A 15,134-nucleotide genomic window follows, 5' to 3' on the forward strand; every position below is an offset into this window, starting at 1 on the left:
TCTAAATCAAACACGGTTTGTGCTAGCTCTTTGAAACTTTACACAATAAAGTAGTTCCAAGTTCTCTCTCTATGGTTTGTTTCCTATTGATGTAGCCCTAAGCAGAGACTGGCGCAAATCACGTTCATGGAAAGGGGTTGCCAAGCTCCAAAAAACTACGAGTTTCCTGGAATCTCAGCACACATTTTTTCAACCAATCATGATGACACTTTCAGGTAATGATCAGTACGCCAATCCCACATGGCTCACCAAATTTTGTTCTTCTAGGTTAAACCGATCGTTGGCAGTAACAGTTTTAATTTTTAGGTTTCACTCTGTTTTCTCCTATATGAATACATGCAGTTGGAACTCTAAATCAAACACGGTTTGTGCTAGCTCTTCGAAACTTGAAACAATAAAGTAGTTCCAAGTTCTATCTCTATGGTTTGTTTCCTATTGATGTAGCCCTAAGCAGAGACTGGCGCAAATCACGTACATGGAAAGGGGTTGCCAAGCTTCCAAAAAACTATGAGTTTCCTGATATCTCAGCAGACATTTTTTCACCCAATCTTGATGACACTTTCAGGTAATGATCACTACCCCAATCCCACTTGGCACACCAAACTTCGTTCTTCTAGGTTAAAGCGTTTGTTGGCAGTAACAGTTTTAATTTTTAGGTTTCAATCTGTTTTCTCCTATAAGGATACATGTAGTTGGAACTCTAAATCAAACACAGTTTGTGCTAACTCTTTGAAACTTGACACAATAAAGTAGTTCCAACTTCTATCTCTATGGTTTGTTTCCTATTGATGTATCCCTAAGCAGAGACTGGTGCAAATCACTTTCATGGAAAGGGGTTGACAAGCTTCCAAAAAACTACGGGTTTCCTGAAATCTCAGCACACATTTTTTCACCCAGTCTTGAAGACACTTTCAGGTAATGATCAGTACGCCAGTCCCACTTGGCTCACCAAATTTCGTTCTTCTATGTTAAACCGTTCGTTGGCAGTAACAGTTTTAATTTTTAGGTTTCACTCTGTTTTCTCCTATATCGATACATGTAGTTGGGACTCTAAATCAATCACAGTTTGTGCTAGCTCTTTGAAACTTGACACAATAAAGTAGTTCCGAGTTCTATCACTATGGTTTGTTTCCTATTGATGTAGCCCTAAGCAGAGACTGGCGCAAGTCACGTTCATGGAAAGGGGTTGCCAAGCTCCAAAAAACTACGAGTTTCCTGAAATCACTGCACACATTTTGTCACCCAATTTGATGACACTTTCAGGTAATGATCAGGACCCCAGTCCCACTTGGCTCACAAAATTTCGTTCTTCTACATTAACCGTTCGTTGGCAGTAACAATTTTAATTTTTAGGTTTCACTCAGTTTTCTCCTATATGGATACATGTAGTTGGATCTCTAAATCAAACACGGTTGGTGCTAGCTCTTTGAAACTTGAAACAATAAAGTAGTTCCAAGTTCTATCCCTATGGTTTGTTTCCTATTGATGTAGCCCTTAGCTGAGACTGGCGCAAATCAGTTTCTTGGAAAAGGGTTGCCATGCTTCCAAAAAACTACGAGTTTCCTGAAAAGTCAGCACATATTTTTTCACCCAATCTTGATGGCACTTTCAGGTACTGATCAGTACCCCAATCCCACTTGGCTCACCAAATTTCGTTCTTTTATTTTAAACCGTTCGTTGGCAGTAACAGTTTTAATTTTTAGGTTTCACTCTGTTTTCTCCTATATGGATACATGTAGTTGGAACTCTAAATCAAACACGGTTTGTGCTAGCTCTTTGAAACTTGACACAATAAAGTAGTTCCAAGTTCTATCTCTATGGTTTGTTTCCTATTGTTGTAGCCCTAAGCAGAGACTGGCGCAAATCACTTTCATGGAAAGGGGTTGCCAAGCTTCCAAAAAACTACGAATTTCCTGAAATCTCAGCCCACATTTTTTCACCCAATCTTGATGACACTTTCAGGTAATGATCAGTACCCCAATCCCACTTGGCTCACCAAATTTCGTTCTTCTAGGTTAAACCTGTCGTTGGCAGTAACAGTTTTTATTTTTAGGTTTCACTCTGTTTTCTCCTATATGGATACATGCAGTTGGAACTCTAAATCAAACACGGTTTGTGCTAGCTCTTTGAAACTTTACACAATAAAGTAGTTCCAAGTTCTCTCTCTATGGTTTGTTTCCTATTGATATAGCCCTAAGCAGAGACTGGCGCAAATCACGTTCATGGAAAGGGGTTGCCAAGCTCCAAAAAACTACGAGTTTCCTGGAATCTCAGCACACATTTTTTCAACCAATCATGATGACACTTTCAGGTAATGATCAGTACCCAATCCCACATGGCTCACCAAATTTTGTTCTTCTAGGTTAAACCGATCGTTGGCAGTAACAGTTTTAATTTTTAGGTTTCACTCTGTTTTCTCCTATATGGATACATGCAGTTGGAACTCTAAATCAAACACGGTTTGTGCTAGCTCTTTGAAACTTGAAACAATAAAGTAGTTCCAAGTTCTATCTCTATGGTTTGTTTCCTATTGATGTAGCCCTAAGCAGAGACTGGCGCAAATCACGTACATGGAAAGGGGTTGCCAAGCTTCTAAAAAACTATGAGTTTCCTGATATCTCAGCAGACATTTTTTCACCCAATCTTGATGACACTTTCAGGTAATGATCAGTACCCCAATCCCACTTGGCACACCAAACTTCGTTCTTCTAGGTTAAAGCGGTTGTTGGCAGTAACAGTTTTAATTTTTAGGTTTCACTCTGTTTTCTCCTATATGGATACATGTAGTTGGAACTCTAAATCAAACACAGTTTGTGCTAACTCTTTGAAACTTGACACAATAAAGTAGTTCCAACTTCTATCTCTATGGTTTGTTTCCTATTGTTGTAGCCCTAAGCAGAGACTGGTGCAAATCACTTTCAAGGAAAGGGGTTGACAAGCTTCCAAAAAACTACGGGTTTCCTGAAATCTCAGCACACATTTTTTCAACCAGTCTTGAAGACACTTTCAGGTAATGATCAGTACGCCAGTCCCACTTGGCTCACCAAATTTCGTTCTTCTATGTTAAACCGTTCGTTGGCAGTAACAGTTTTAATTTTTAGGTTTCACTCTGTTTTCTCCTATATGGATACATGTATTTGGGACTCTAAATCAATCACGGTTTGTGCTAGCTCTTTGAAACTTGACACAATAAAGTAGTTCCGAGTTCTATCACTATGGTTTGTTTCCTATTGATGTAGCCCTAAGCAGAGACTGGCGCAAATCACTTTCATGTAAAGTGGTTGCCAAGATTCCAAAAAACTACGAGTTTCCTGAAATCTCAGCTCACATTTTTTCACCCAAACATGATGACACTTTCCGGTAATGATCAGTACCCCAATCCCACTTGGCACATCAAACTTCGTTCTACTAGGTTAAAGCGTTTGTTGGCAGTAACAGTTTTAATTTTTAGGTTTCACTCTGTTTTCTCCTATATGGATACATGTAGTTGGAACTCTAAATCAAACACAGTTTGTTCTAACTCTTTGAAACTTGACACAATAAAGTAGTTCCAACTTCTATCTCTATGGTTTGTTTCCTATTGTTGTAGCCCTAAGCAGAGACTGGCACAAATCACTTTCATGGAAAGGGTTTGGCAAGCTTCCAAAAAACTACGAGTTTCCTGGAATCTCAGCTCACATTTTTTCAACCAATCATGATGACACTTTCAGGTAATCATCAGTACCCCAATCCCACATGGCTCACCAAATTTCGTTCTTCTAGGTTAAACCGATCGTTGGCAGGAACAGTTTTAATTTTTAGGTTTCACTCTGTTTTCTCCTATATGGATACATGCAGTTGGAACTCTAAATCAAACACGGTTTGTGCTAGCTCTTTGAAACTTGAAACAATAAAGTAGTTCCAAGTTGTCTCTCTATGGTTTGTTTCCTATTGATGTAGCCCTAAGCAGAGACTGGCGCAAATCACGTACATGGAAAGGGGTTGCCAAGCTTCCAAAAAACTATGAGTTTCCTGATATCTCAGCACACATTTTTTCACCCAAACTTGATGACACTTTCAGGTAATGATCAGTATGCCAATCCCACTTGGCTCACCAAATTTCGTTCTTCTAGGTTAAACCGTTCGTTGGCAGTAACAGTTTAAATTTTTAGGTTTCACTCTGTTTTCTCCTATATGGATACATGTAGTTGGAACTCTAAATCAAACATGGTTTTTGCTAGCTCTTTGAAACTTGACACAATAAAGTAGTTCCAAGTTCTATCTCTATGGTTTGTTTTCTATTGATGTAGCCCTAAGCAGAGACTGGCGCAAATCACTTTCATGGAAAGTGGTTGCCAAGATTCCAAAAAACTACGAGTTTCCTGAAATCTCAGCACACATTTTTTCACCCAAACATGATGACACTTTCAGGTAATGATCAGTACCCGAATCCCACTTGGCACACCAAACTTCGTTCTTCTAGGTTAAAGCGTTTGTTGGCAGTAACAGTTTAAATTTTTAGGTTTCACTCTGTTTTCTCCTATATGGATACATGTAGTTGGGACTCTAAATCAATCACGGTTTGTGCTAGCTCTTTGAAACTTGACACAATAAAGTAGTTTCAAGTTCTATCACTATGGTTTGTTTCCTATTGATGTAGCCCTAAGCAGAGACTGGCACAAGTCACGTTCATGGAAAGGGGTTGCCAAGCTCCAAAAAACTACGAGTTTCATGAAATCTCAGTACACATTTTTTCACCCACTTTGATGACACTTTCAGGTAATGATCAGTACCCCAATCCCACTTGGCTCACCAAATTTCGTTCTTCTATGTTAAACCGTTCGTTGGCAGTAACAGTTTTTATTTTTAGGTTTCACTCTGTTTTCTCCTATATGGATACATGTATTTGGAACTCTAAATCAAACACGGTTTGTGCTAGCTCTATGAATCTTCACACAATCAAGTAGTTCCAAGTTCTATCTCTATGGTTTGTTTCCTATTGATGTAGCCCTAAGCAGAGACTGGCACAAATCACTTTCATGGAAAGGGTTTGGCAAGCTTCCAAAAAACTACGAGTTTCCTGGAATCTCAGCTCACATTTTTTCAACCAATCATGATGACACTTTCAGGTAATCATCAGTACCCCAATCCCACATGGCTCACCAAATTTCATTCTTCTAGGTTAAACCGATCGTTGGCAGGAACAGTTTTAATTTTTAGGTTTCACTCTGTTTTCTCCTATATGGATACATGCATTTGGAACTCTAAATCAAACACGGTTTGTGCTAGCTCTTTGAAACTTGAAACAATAAAGTAGTTCCAAGTTGTCTCTCTATGGTTTGTTTCCTAGTGATGTAGCCCTAAGCAGAGACTGGCGCAAATCACGTACATGGAAAGGGGTTTCCAAGCTTCCAAAAAACTATGAGTTTCCTGATATCTCAGCACACATTTTTTCACCCAATCTTGATGACACTTTCAGGTAATGATCAGTATGCCAATCCCACTTGGCTCACCAAATTTCGTTCTTCTAGGTTAAACCGTTCGTTGGCAGTAACAGTTTTAATTTTTAGGTTTCACTCTGTTTTCTCCTATATGGATACATGTAGTTGGAACTCTAAATCAAACATGGTTTTTGCTAGCTCTTTGAAACTTGACACAATAGAGTAGTTCCAAGTTCTATCTCTATGGTTTGTTTCCTATTTATGTAGCCCTAAGCAGAGACTGGCGCAAATCACTTTCATGGAAAGTGGTTGCCAAAATTCCAAAAAAATACGAGTTTCCTGAAATCTCAGCACACATTTTTTCACCCACTCTTGAAGACACTTTCAGGTAATGATCAGTATGCCAGTCCCACTTGGCTCACCAAATTTCGTTCTTCTATGTTAAACCGTTCGTTGCCAGTAACAGTTTAAATTTTTAGGTTTCACTCTGTTTTCTCCTATATGGATACATGTAGTTGGGACTCTAAATCAATCACGGTTTGTGCTAGCTCTTTGAAACTTGACACAATAAAGTAGTTTCAAGTTCTATCACTATGGTTTGTTTCCTATTGATGTAGCCCTAAGCAGAGACTGGCACAAGTCACGTTCATGGAAAGGGGTTGCCAAGCTCCAAAAAACTACGAGTTCCATGAAATCTCAGTACACATTTTTTCACCCACTTTGATGACACTTTCAGGTAATGATCGGTACCCCAATCCCACATGGCTCACCAAATTTCGTTCTTCTAGGTTAAACCGATCGTTGGCAGTAACAGTTTTAATTTTTAGGTTTCACTCTGTTTTCTCCTATATGGATACATGCAGTTGGAACTCTAAATCAAACACGGTTTGTGCTAGCTCTTTGAAACTTGAAACAATAAAGTAGTTCCAAGTTGTCTCTCTATGGTTTGTTTCCTATTGATGTAGCCCTAAGCAGAGACTGGCGCAAATCACGTACATGGAAAGGGGTTGGCAAGCTTCCAAAAAACTATGAGTTTCCTGATATCTCAGCACACATTTTTTCACCCAATCTTGATGACACTTTCAGGTAATCATCGGTACCCCAGTCCCACATGGCTCACCAAATTTCGTTCTTCTAGGTTAAACCGATCGTTGGCAGTAACAGTTTTAATTTTTAGGTTTCACTCTGTTTTCTCCTATATGGATACATGCAGTTGGAACTCTAAATCAAACACGGTTTGTGCTAGCTCTTTGAAACTTGAAACAATAAAGTAGTTCCAAGTTGTCTCTCTATGGTTTGTTTCCTATTGATGTAGCCCTAAGCAGAGACTGGCGCAAATCACGTACATGGAAAGGGGTTGCCAAGCTTCCAAAAAACTATGAGTTTCCTGATATCTCAGCACACATTTTTTCACCCAATCTTGATGACACTTTCAGGTAATGATCAGTATGCCAATCCCACTTGGCTCACTAAATTTCGTTCTTCTAGGTTAAACCGTTCGTTGGCAGTAACAGTTTTAATTTTTAGGTTTCACTCTGTTTTCTCCTATATGGATACATGTAGTTGGAACTCTAAATCAAACATGGTTTTTGCTAGCTCTTTGAAACTTGACACAATAAAGTAGTTCCAAGTTCTATCTCTATGGTTTGTTTCCTATTGATGTAGCCCTAAGCAGAGACTGGCGCAAATCACTTTCATGGAAAGTGGTTGCCAAGATTCCAAAAAACTACGAGTTTCCTGAAATCTCAGCACACATTTTTTCACCCAAACATGATGACACTTTCAGGTAATGATCAGTACCCCAATCCCACTTGGCACACCAAACTTCGTTCTTCTAGGTTAAAGCGTTTGTTGGCAGTAACAGTTTAAATTTTTAGGTTTCACTCTGTTTTCTCCTATATGGATACATGTAGTTGGGACTCTAAATCAATCACGGTTTTTGCTAGCTCTTTGAAACTTGACACAATAAAGTAGTTTCAAGTTCTATCACTATGGTTTGTTTCCTATTGATGTAGCCCTAAGCAGAGACTGGCACAAGTCACGTTCATGGAAAGGGGTTGCCAAGCTCCAAAAAACTACGAGTTTCATGAAATCTCAGTACACATTTTTTCACCCACTTTGATGACACTTTCAGGTAATGATCAGTACCCCAATCCCACTTGGCTCACCAAATTTCGTTCTTCTATGTTAAACCGTTCGTTGGCAGTAACAGTTTTAATTTTTAGGTTTCACTCTGTTTTCTCCTATATGGATACATGTATTTGGAACTCTAAATCAAACACGGTTTGTGCTAGCTCTATGAATCTTCACACAATCAAGTAGTTCCAAGTTCTATCTCTATGGTTTGTTTCCTATTGATGTAGCCCTAAGCAGAGACTGGCACAAATCACTTTCATGGAAAGGGTTTGGCAAGCTTCCAAAAAACTACGAGTTTCCTGGAATCTCAGCTCACATTTTTTCAACCAATCATGATGACACTTTCAGGTAATCATCAGTACCCCAATCCCACATGGCTCACCAAATTTCGTTCTTCTAGGTTAAACCGATCGTTGGCAGGAACAGTTTTAATTTTTAGGTTTCACTCTGTTTTCTCCTATATGGATACATGCAGTTGGAACTCTAAATCAAACACGGTTTGTGCTAGCTCTTTGAAACTTGAAACAATAAAGTAGTTCCAAGTTGTCTCTCTATGGTTTGTTTCCTAGTGATGTAGCCCTAAGCAGAGACTGGCGCAAATCACTTTCATGGAAAGTGGTTGCCAAAATTCCAAAAAAATACGAGTTTCCTGAAATCTCAGCACACATTTTTTCACCCAGTCTTGAAGACACTTTCAGGTAATGATCAGTACGCCAGTCCCACTTTGCTCACCAAATTTCGTTCTTCTATGTTAAACCGTTCGTTGGCAGTAACAGTTTTAATTTTTAGGTTTCACTCGGTTTTCTCCTATATGGATACATGTAGTTGGAACTCTAAATCAAACATGGTTTTTGCTAGCTCTTAGAAACTTCACACAATCAAGTAGTTCCAAGTTCTCTCTCTATGGTTTGTTTCCTATTGATGTAGCCCTAAGCAGAGACTGGCGCAAATCACTTTCATGGAAAGTGGTTGCCAAGATTCCAAAAAAATACGAGTTTCCTGAAATCTCAGCACATATTTTTTCACCCAGTCTTGAAGAAACTTTCAGGTAATGATCAGTACGCCAGTCCCACTTGGCTCACCAAATTTCGTTCTTCTATGTTAATCCGTTCGTTGGCAGTAACAGTTTAAATTTTTAGGTTTCACTCTGTTTTCTCCTATATGGATACTTTAGTTGGGACTCTAAATCAATAACGGTTTGTGCTAGCTCTTTGAAACTTGACACAATAAAGTAGTTTCAAGTTCTATCACTATGGTTTGTTTCCTATTGATGTAGCCCTAAGCAGAGACTGGCACAAGTCACGTTCATGGAAAGGGGTTGCCAAGCTCCAAAAAACTACGAATTTCATGAAATATCAGTACACATTTTTTCACCCACTTTAATGACACTTTCAGGTAATGATCAGTACCCCAATCCCACTTGGCTCACCAAATTTTGTTCTTCTATGTTAAACCGTTCGTTGGCAGTAACAGTTTTTATTTTTAGGTTTCACTCTGTTTTCTCCTATATGGATACATGTATTTGGAACTCTAAATCAAACACGGTTTGTGCTAGCTCTATGAATCTTCACACAATCAAGTAGTTCCAAGTTCTATCTCTATGGTTTGTTTCCTATTGATGTAGACCTGAGCAGAGACTGGCACAAATCACTTTCATGGAAAGGGGTTGGCAAGCTTCCAAAAAACTACGAGTTTCCTGGAATCTCAGCTCACATTTTTTCAACCAATCATGATGACACTTTCAGGTAATCATCGGTACCCCAATCCCACATGGCTCACCAAATTTCGTTCTTCTAGGTTAAATCGATCGTTGGCAGGAACAGTTTTAATTTTTAGGTTTCACTCTGTTTTCTCCTATATGGATACATGCAGTTGGAACTCTAAATCAAACACGGTTTGTGCTAGCTCTTTGTAACTTGAAACAATAAAGTAGTTCTAAGTTGTCTCTCTATGGTTTGTTTCCTATTGATGTAGCCCTAAGCAGAGACTGGCGCAAATCACGTACATGGAAAGGGGTTGCCAAGCTTCCAAAAAACTATGAGTTTCCTGATATCTCAGCACACATTTTTTCACCCAATCTTGATGACACTTTCAAGTAATGATCAGTATGCCAATCCCACATGGCTCACCAAATTTCGTTCTTCTAGGTTAAACCGATCGTTGGCAGTAACAGTTTTAATTTTTAGGTTTCACTCTGTTTTCTCCTATATGGATACATGCAGTTGGAACTCTAAATCAAACACGGTTTGTGCTAGCTCTTTGAAACTTGAAACAATAAAGTAGTTCCAAGTTGTCTCTCTATGGTTTGTTTCCTATTGATGTAGCCCTAAGCAGAGACTGGCGCAAATCACGTACATGGAAAGGGGTTGCCAAGCTTCCAAAAAACTATGAGTTTCCTGATATCTCAGCACACATTTTTTCACCCAAACTTGATGACACTTTCAGGTAATGATCAGTATGCCAATCCCACTTGGCTCACCAAATTTCGTTCTTCTAGGTTAAACCGTTCGTTGGCAGTAACAGTTTAAATTTTTAGGTTTCACTCTGTTTTCTCCTATATGGATACATGTAGTTGGAACTCTAAATCAAACATGGTTTTTGCTAGCTCTTTGAAACTTGACACAATAAAGTAGTTCCAAGTTCTATCTCTATGGTTTGTTTCCTATTGATGTAGCCCTAAGCAGAGACTGGCGCAAATCACTTTCATGGAAAGTGGTTGCCAAGATTCCAAAAAACTACGAGTTTCCTGAAATCTCAGCACACATTTTTTCACCCAAACATGATGACACTTTCAGGTAATGATCAGTACCCCAATCCCACTTGGCACACCAAACTTCGTTCTTCTAGGTTAAAGCGTTTGTTGGCAGTAACAGTTTAAATTTTTAGGTTTCACTCTGTTTTCTCCTATATGGATACATGTAGTTGGGACTCTAAATCAATCACGGTTTGTGCTAGCTCTTTGAAACTTGACACAATAAAGTAGTTTCAAGTTCTATCACTATGGTTTGTTTCCTATTGATGTAGCCCTAAGCAGAGACTGGCACAAGTCACGTTCATGGAAAGGGGTTGCCAAGCTCCAAAAAACTACGAGTTTCATGAAATCTCAGTACACATTTTTTCACCCACTTTGATGACACTTTCAGGTAATGATCAGTACCCCAATCCCACTTGGCTCACCAAATTTCGTTATTCTATGTTAAACCGTTCGTTGGCAGTAACAGTTTTTACTTTTAGGTTTCACTCTGTTTTCTCCTATATGGATACATGTATTTGGAACTCTAAATCAAACACGGTTTGTGCTAGCTCTATGAATCTTCACACAATCAAGTAGTTCCAAGTTCTATCTCTATGGTTTGTTTCCTATTGATGTAGCCCTAAGCAGAGACTGGCACAAATCACTTTCATGGAAAGGGTTTGGCAAGCTTCCAAAAAACTACGAGTTTCCTGGAATCTCAGCTCACATTTTTTCAACCAATCATGATGACACTTTCAGGTAATCATCAGTACCCCAATCCCACATGGCTCACCAAATTTCGTTCTTCTAGGTTAAACCGATCGTTGGCAGGAACAGTTTTAATTTTTAGGTTTCACTCTGTTTTCTCCTATATGGATACATGCAGTTGGAACTCTAAATCAAACACGGTTTGTGCTAGCTCTTTGAAACTTGAAACAATAAAGTAGTTCCAAGTTGTCTCTCTATGGTTTGTTTCCTATTGATGTAGCCCTAAGCAGAGACTGGCGCAAATCACGTACATGGAAAGGGGTTGCCAAGCTTCCAAAAAACTATGAGTTTCCTGATATCTCAGCACACATTTTTTCACCCAATCTTGATGACACTTTCAGGTAATGATCAGTATGCCAATCCCACTTGGCTCACCAAATTTCGTTCTTCTAGGTTAAACCGTTCGTTGGCAGTAACAGTTTTAATTTTTAGGTTTCACTCTGTTTTCTCCTATATGGATACATGTAGTTGGAACTCTAAATCAAACATGGTTTTTGCTAGCTCTTTGAAACTTGACACAATAAAGTAGTTCCAAGTTCTATCTCTATGGTTTGTTTCCTATTGATGTAGCCCTAAGCAGAGACTGGCGCAAATCACTTTCATGGAAAGTGGTTGCCAAAATTCCAAAAAAATACGAGTTTCCTGAAATCTCAGCACACATTTTTTCACCCAGTCTTGAAGACACTTTCAGGTAATGATCAGTACGCCAGTCCCACTTGGCTCACCAAATTTCGTTCTTCTATGTTAAACCGTTCGTTGGCAGTAACAGTTTAAATTTTTAGGTTTCACTCTGTTTTCTCCTATATGGATACATGTAGTTGGAACTCTAAATCAAACATGGTTTTTGCTAGCTCTTTGAAACTTGACACAATCAAGTAGTTCCAAGTTCTATCTCTATGGTTTGTTTCCTATTGATGTAGCCCTAAGCAGAGACTGGCACAAGTCACGTTCATGGAAAGGGGTTGCCAAGCTCCAAAAAACTATGAGTTTCATGAAATCTCAGTACACATTTTTTCACCCACTTTGATGACACTTTCAGGTAATGATCAGTACCCCAATCCCACTTGGCTCACCAAATTTCGTTCATCTATGTTAAACCGTTCGTTGGCAGTAACAGTTTTCATTTTTAGGTTTCACTCTGTTTTCTCCTATATGGATACATGTATTTGGAACTCTAAATCAAACACGGTTTGTGCTAGCTCTATGAATCTTCACACAATCAAGTAGTTCCAAGTTCTATCACTATCGTTTGTTTCCTATTGATGTAGCCCTAAGCAGAGACTGGCACAAATCATTTTCATGGAAAGGGGTTGGCAAGCTTCCAAAAAACTACGAGTTTCCTGGAATCTCAGCTCACATTTTTTCAACCAATCATGATGACACTTTCAGGTAATCATCGGTACCCCAATCCCACATGGCTCACCAAATTTCGTTCTTCTAGGTTAAACCGATCGTTGGCAGGAACAGTTTTAATTTTTAGGTTTCACTCTGTTTTCTCCTATATGGATACATGCAGTTGGAACTCTAAATCAAACACGGTTTGTGCTAGCTCTTTGAAACTTTAAACAATAAAGTAGTTCCAAGTTGTCTCTCTATGGTTTGTTTCCTATTGATGTAGCCCTAAGCAGAGACTGGCACAAATCACTTTCATGGAAAGGGGTTGCCAAGCTTCCAAAAAACTACGAGTTTCCTGAAATTTCAGCACACATTTTTTCACCCAATCTTGATGACACTTTCAGCTAATGATCAGTACACCAATCCCACTTGAATCACCAAATTTCGTTCTTCTAGGTTAAATCGTTCGTTGCCAGTAACCGTTTTAATTTTTAGGTTTCACTCTGTTTTCTCCGATATGGATACATGGAGTTGGAACTCTAAATCAAACACGGTTTGTGCTAGCTCTTTCAAACTTGACACAATCAAGTAGTTCCAAGTTCTATCTCTATGGTGGTTTGTTTCCTATGGATGTAGCCCTAAGCAGAGACTGGCGCAAATCACTTTCATGGAAAGGGGTTGCCAAGCTTCCAAAAAACTACGAGTTTCGTGAAATCTGAGCACACATTTTTTTCACCCAATCTTTATGACACTTTCAGGTAAAGATCAGGACCCCAATGCCACTTGGCTCACTAAATTTCGTTCTTCTAGGTTAAACCGTTCGTTGGCAGTAACAGTTTTAATTTTTAGTTTTCACTCTTTTTTCTCCAATATGGATACATGGCGTTGGAACTCTAAATCAAACAAGGTTTGTGCTAGCTCTTTGAAACTTGGCACAATAATGTAGTTCCAAGTTCTATCTCTATGGTTTGTTTCCTATGATGTAGCCCTAAGCAGAGACTGGCGCAAATCACTTTCATGAAAAGGGGTTGCCAAGCTTCAAAAAACTACGAGTTTCCTGAAATCTCAGCACACATTTTTTAACCAATCTTGATGACACTTTCAGGTAATGATCAGTACCCCAATCCCACTTGGCTCACCAAACTTCGTTCTTCTAGGTTAAACCGTTCATTGGCAGTAACTGTTGTAATTTTTAGGTTTCACTCTGTTTTCTCCTATATGGATACATGGAGTTGGAACTTTAAATCAAACACAGTTTGTGCTAGCTCTTTGAAACTTGGCCCAATAAAGTAGTTCCAAGTTCTATCTCTATGGTTTGTTTCCTACTGATATAGCCCTAAGCAGAGACTGGCGCAAATCACTTTCATGGAAAGGGGTTGCCAAGCTTTCAAAAAACTACGAGTTTCCTGAAATCACTGTACACATTTTTTCACCCAATCTTGATGACACTTTCAGGTAATGATCAGTATCCCAATCCCACTTAGCACACCAAATTTCGTTCTTCTATGGTTAAACCGTTCGTTGGCAGTAACAGTTTTAATTTTTAGGTTTCACTTTGTTTTCTCCTATATGGATATATGTTGTTGGAACTCTAAATCAAACACGGTTTCTGCTAGCTCTTTGAAACTTGACACAATATAGTAGTTCCAAGTTTTATCTCTATGGTTTGTTTCCTATTGATGTAGCCCTTAGCAGAGACTGGCGCAAATCACTTTCATGGAAAGGGGTTGCCAAGCTTCCAAAAAACTACGAGTTTCCTGAAATCTCAGCACACATTTTTTCACCCAATCTTTATGATTCTTTCAGGTCATGATCAGTACACCAATCCACTTGGCTCACCAAATTTCGTTCTTCTAGGTTAAACCGTTTGTTGGCAGTAACAGTTTTAATTTTTAGCTTTCATTCTGTTTTCTCCTATATGGATACATGTAGTTGGAACTCTAAATCAAACACGGTTTGTGCTAGCTCTTTGAAACTTGACACAATAAAGTAGTTCCAATTTCTATCTCTATGGTTTGTTTCCTATTGTTGTATCCCTAAGCAGAGACTGGTGCAAATCACTTTCATGGAAAGGGGTTGCCAAGCTTCCAAAAAACTAAGAGTTTCCGGGAATCTCAGCAAACATTTTTTCACCCAATCTTGATGACACTTTTAGGTAATGATCAGTACCCCAATCCCACTTGGCTAACCAGATTTTGTTCTTCTACGTTAAACCATTCATTGGCAGTAACAGTTTAAATTTTTAGGTTTCACTCTGTTTTCTCCTATATGGATACATGTAGTTGGAACTCTAAATCAAACAGGTTTGTGCTAGCTGTTTGAAATTTGACACAATAAAGAAGTTCCAAGTTCTATCTCTATGGTTTGTTTCCTATTGATGTAGCCCTAAGCAGAGACTGGCGCAAATCACTTTCATGGAAAGGGGTTGCCAAGCTTCCAAAAAACTACGAGTTTCCTGAAATCTCAGCACAATTTTTTTCACCCAATCTTGATGACACTTTCAGGTAATGATCAGTTGCCCAATCCCAGTTGGCTCACCAAATTTCGTTCTTCTAGGTTAAATCGTTCGTTGCCAGTAACCGTTTTAATTTTTAGGTTTCACTCTGTTTTCTCCGATATGGATACATGTAGTTGGAACTCTAAATCAATCACGGATTGTGCTAGTTTTTGAAACTTGGCACAATAAAGTAGTTCCAAGTTCTATCTCTATGGTTGCTTTCCTATTGATGTAGCCCTAAGCA

This window comes from Spermophilus citellus (assembly GCF_964194105.1).
Source record: "Spermophilus citellus genome assembly, chromosome: 15".
In the NCBI taxonomy this organism is placed as follows: Eukaryota; Metazoa; Chordata; class Mammalia; order Rodentia; family Sciuridae; genus Spermophilus; species Spermophilus citellus.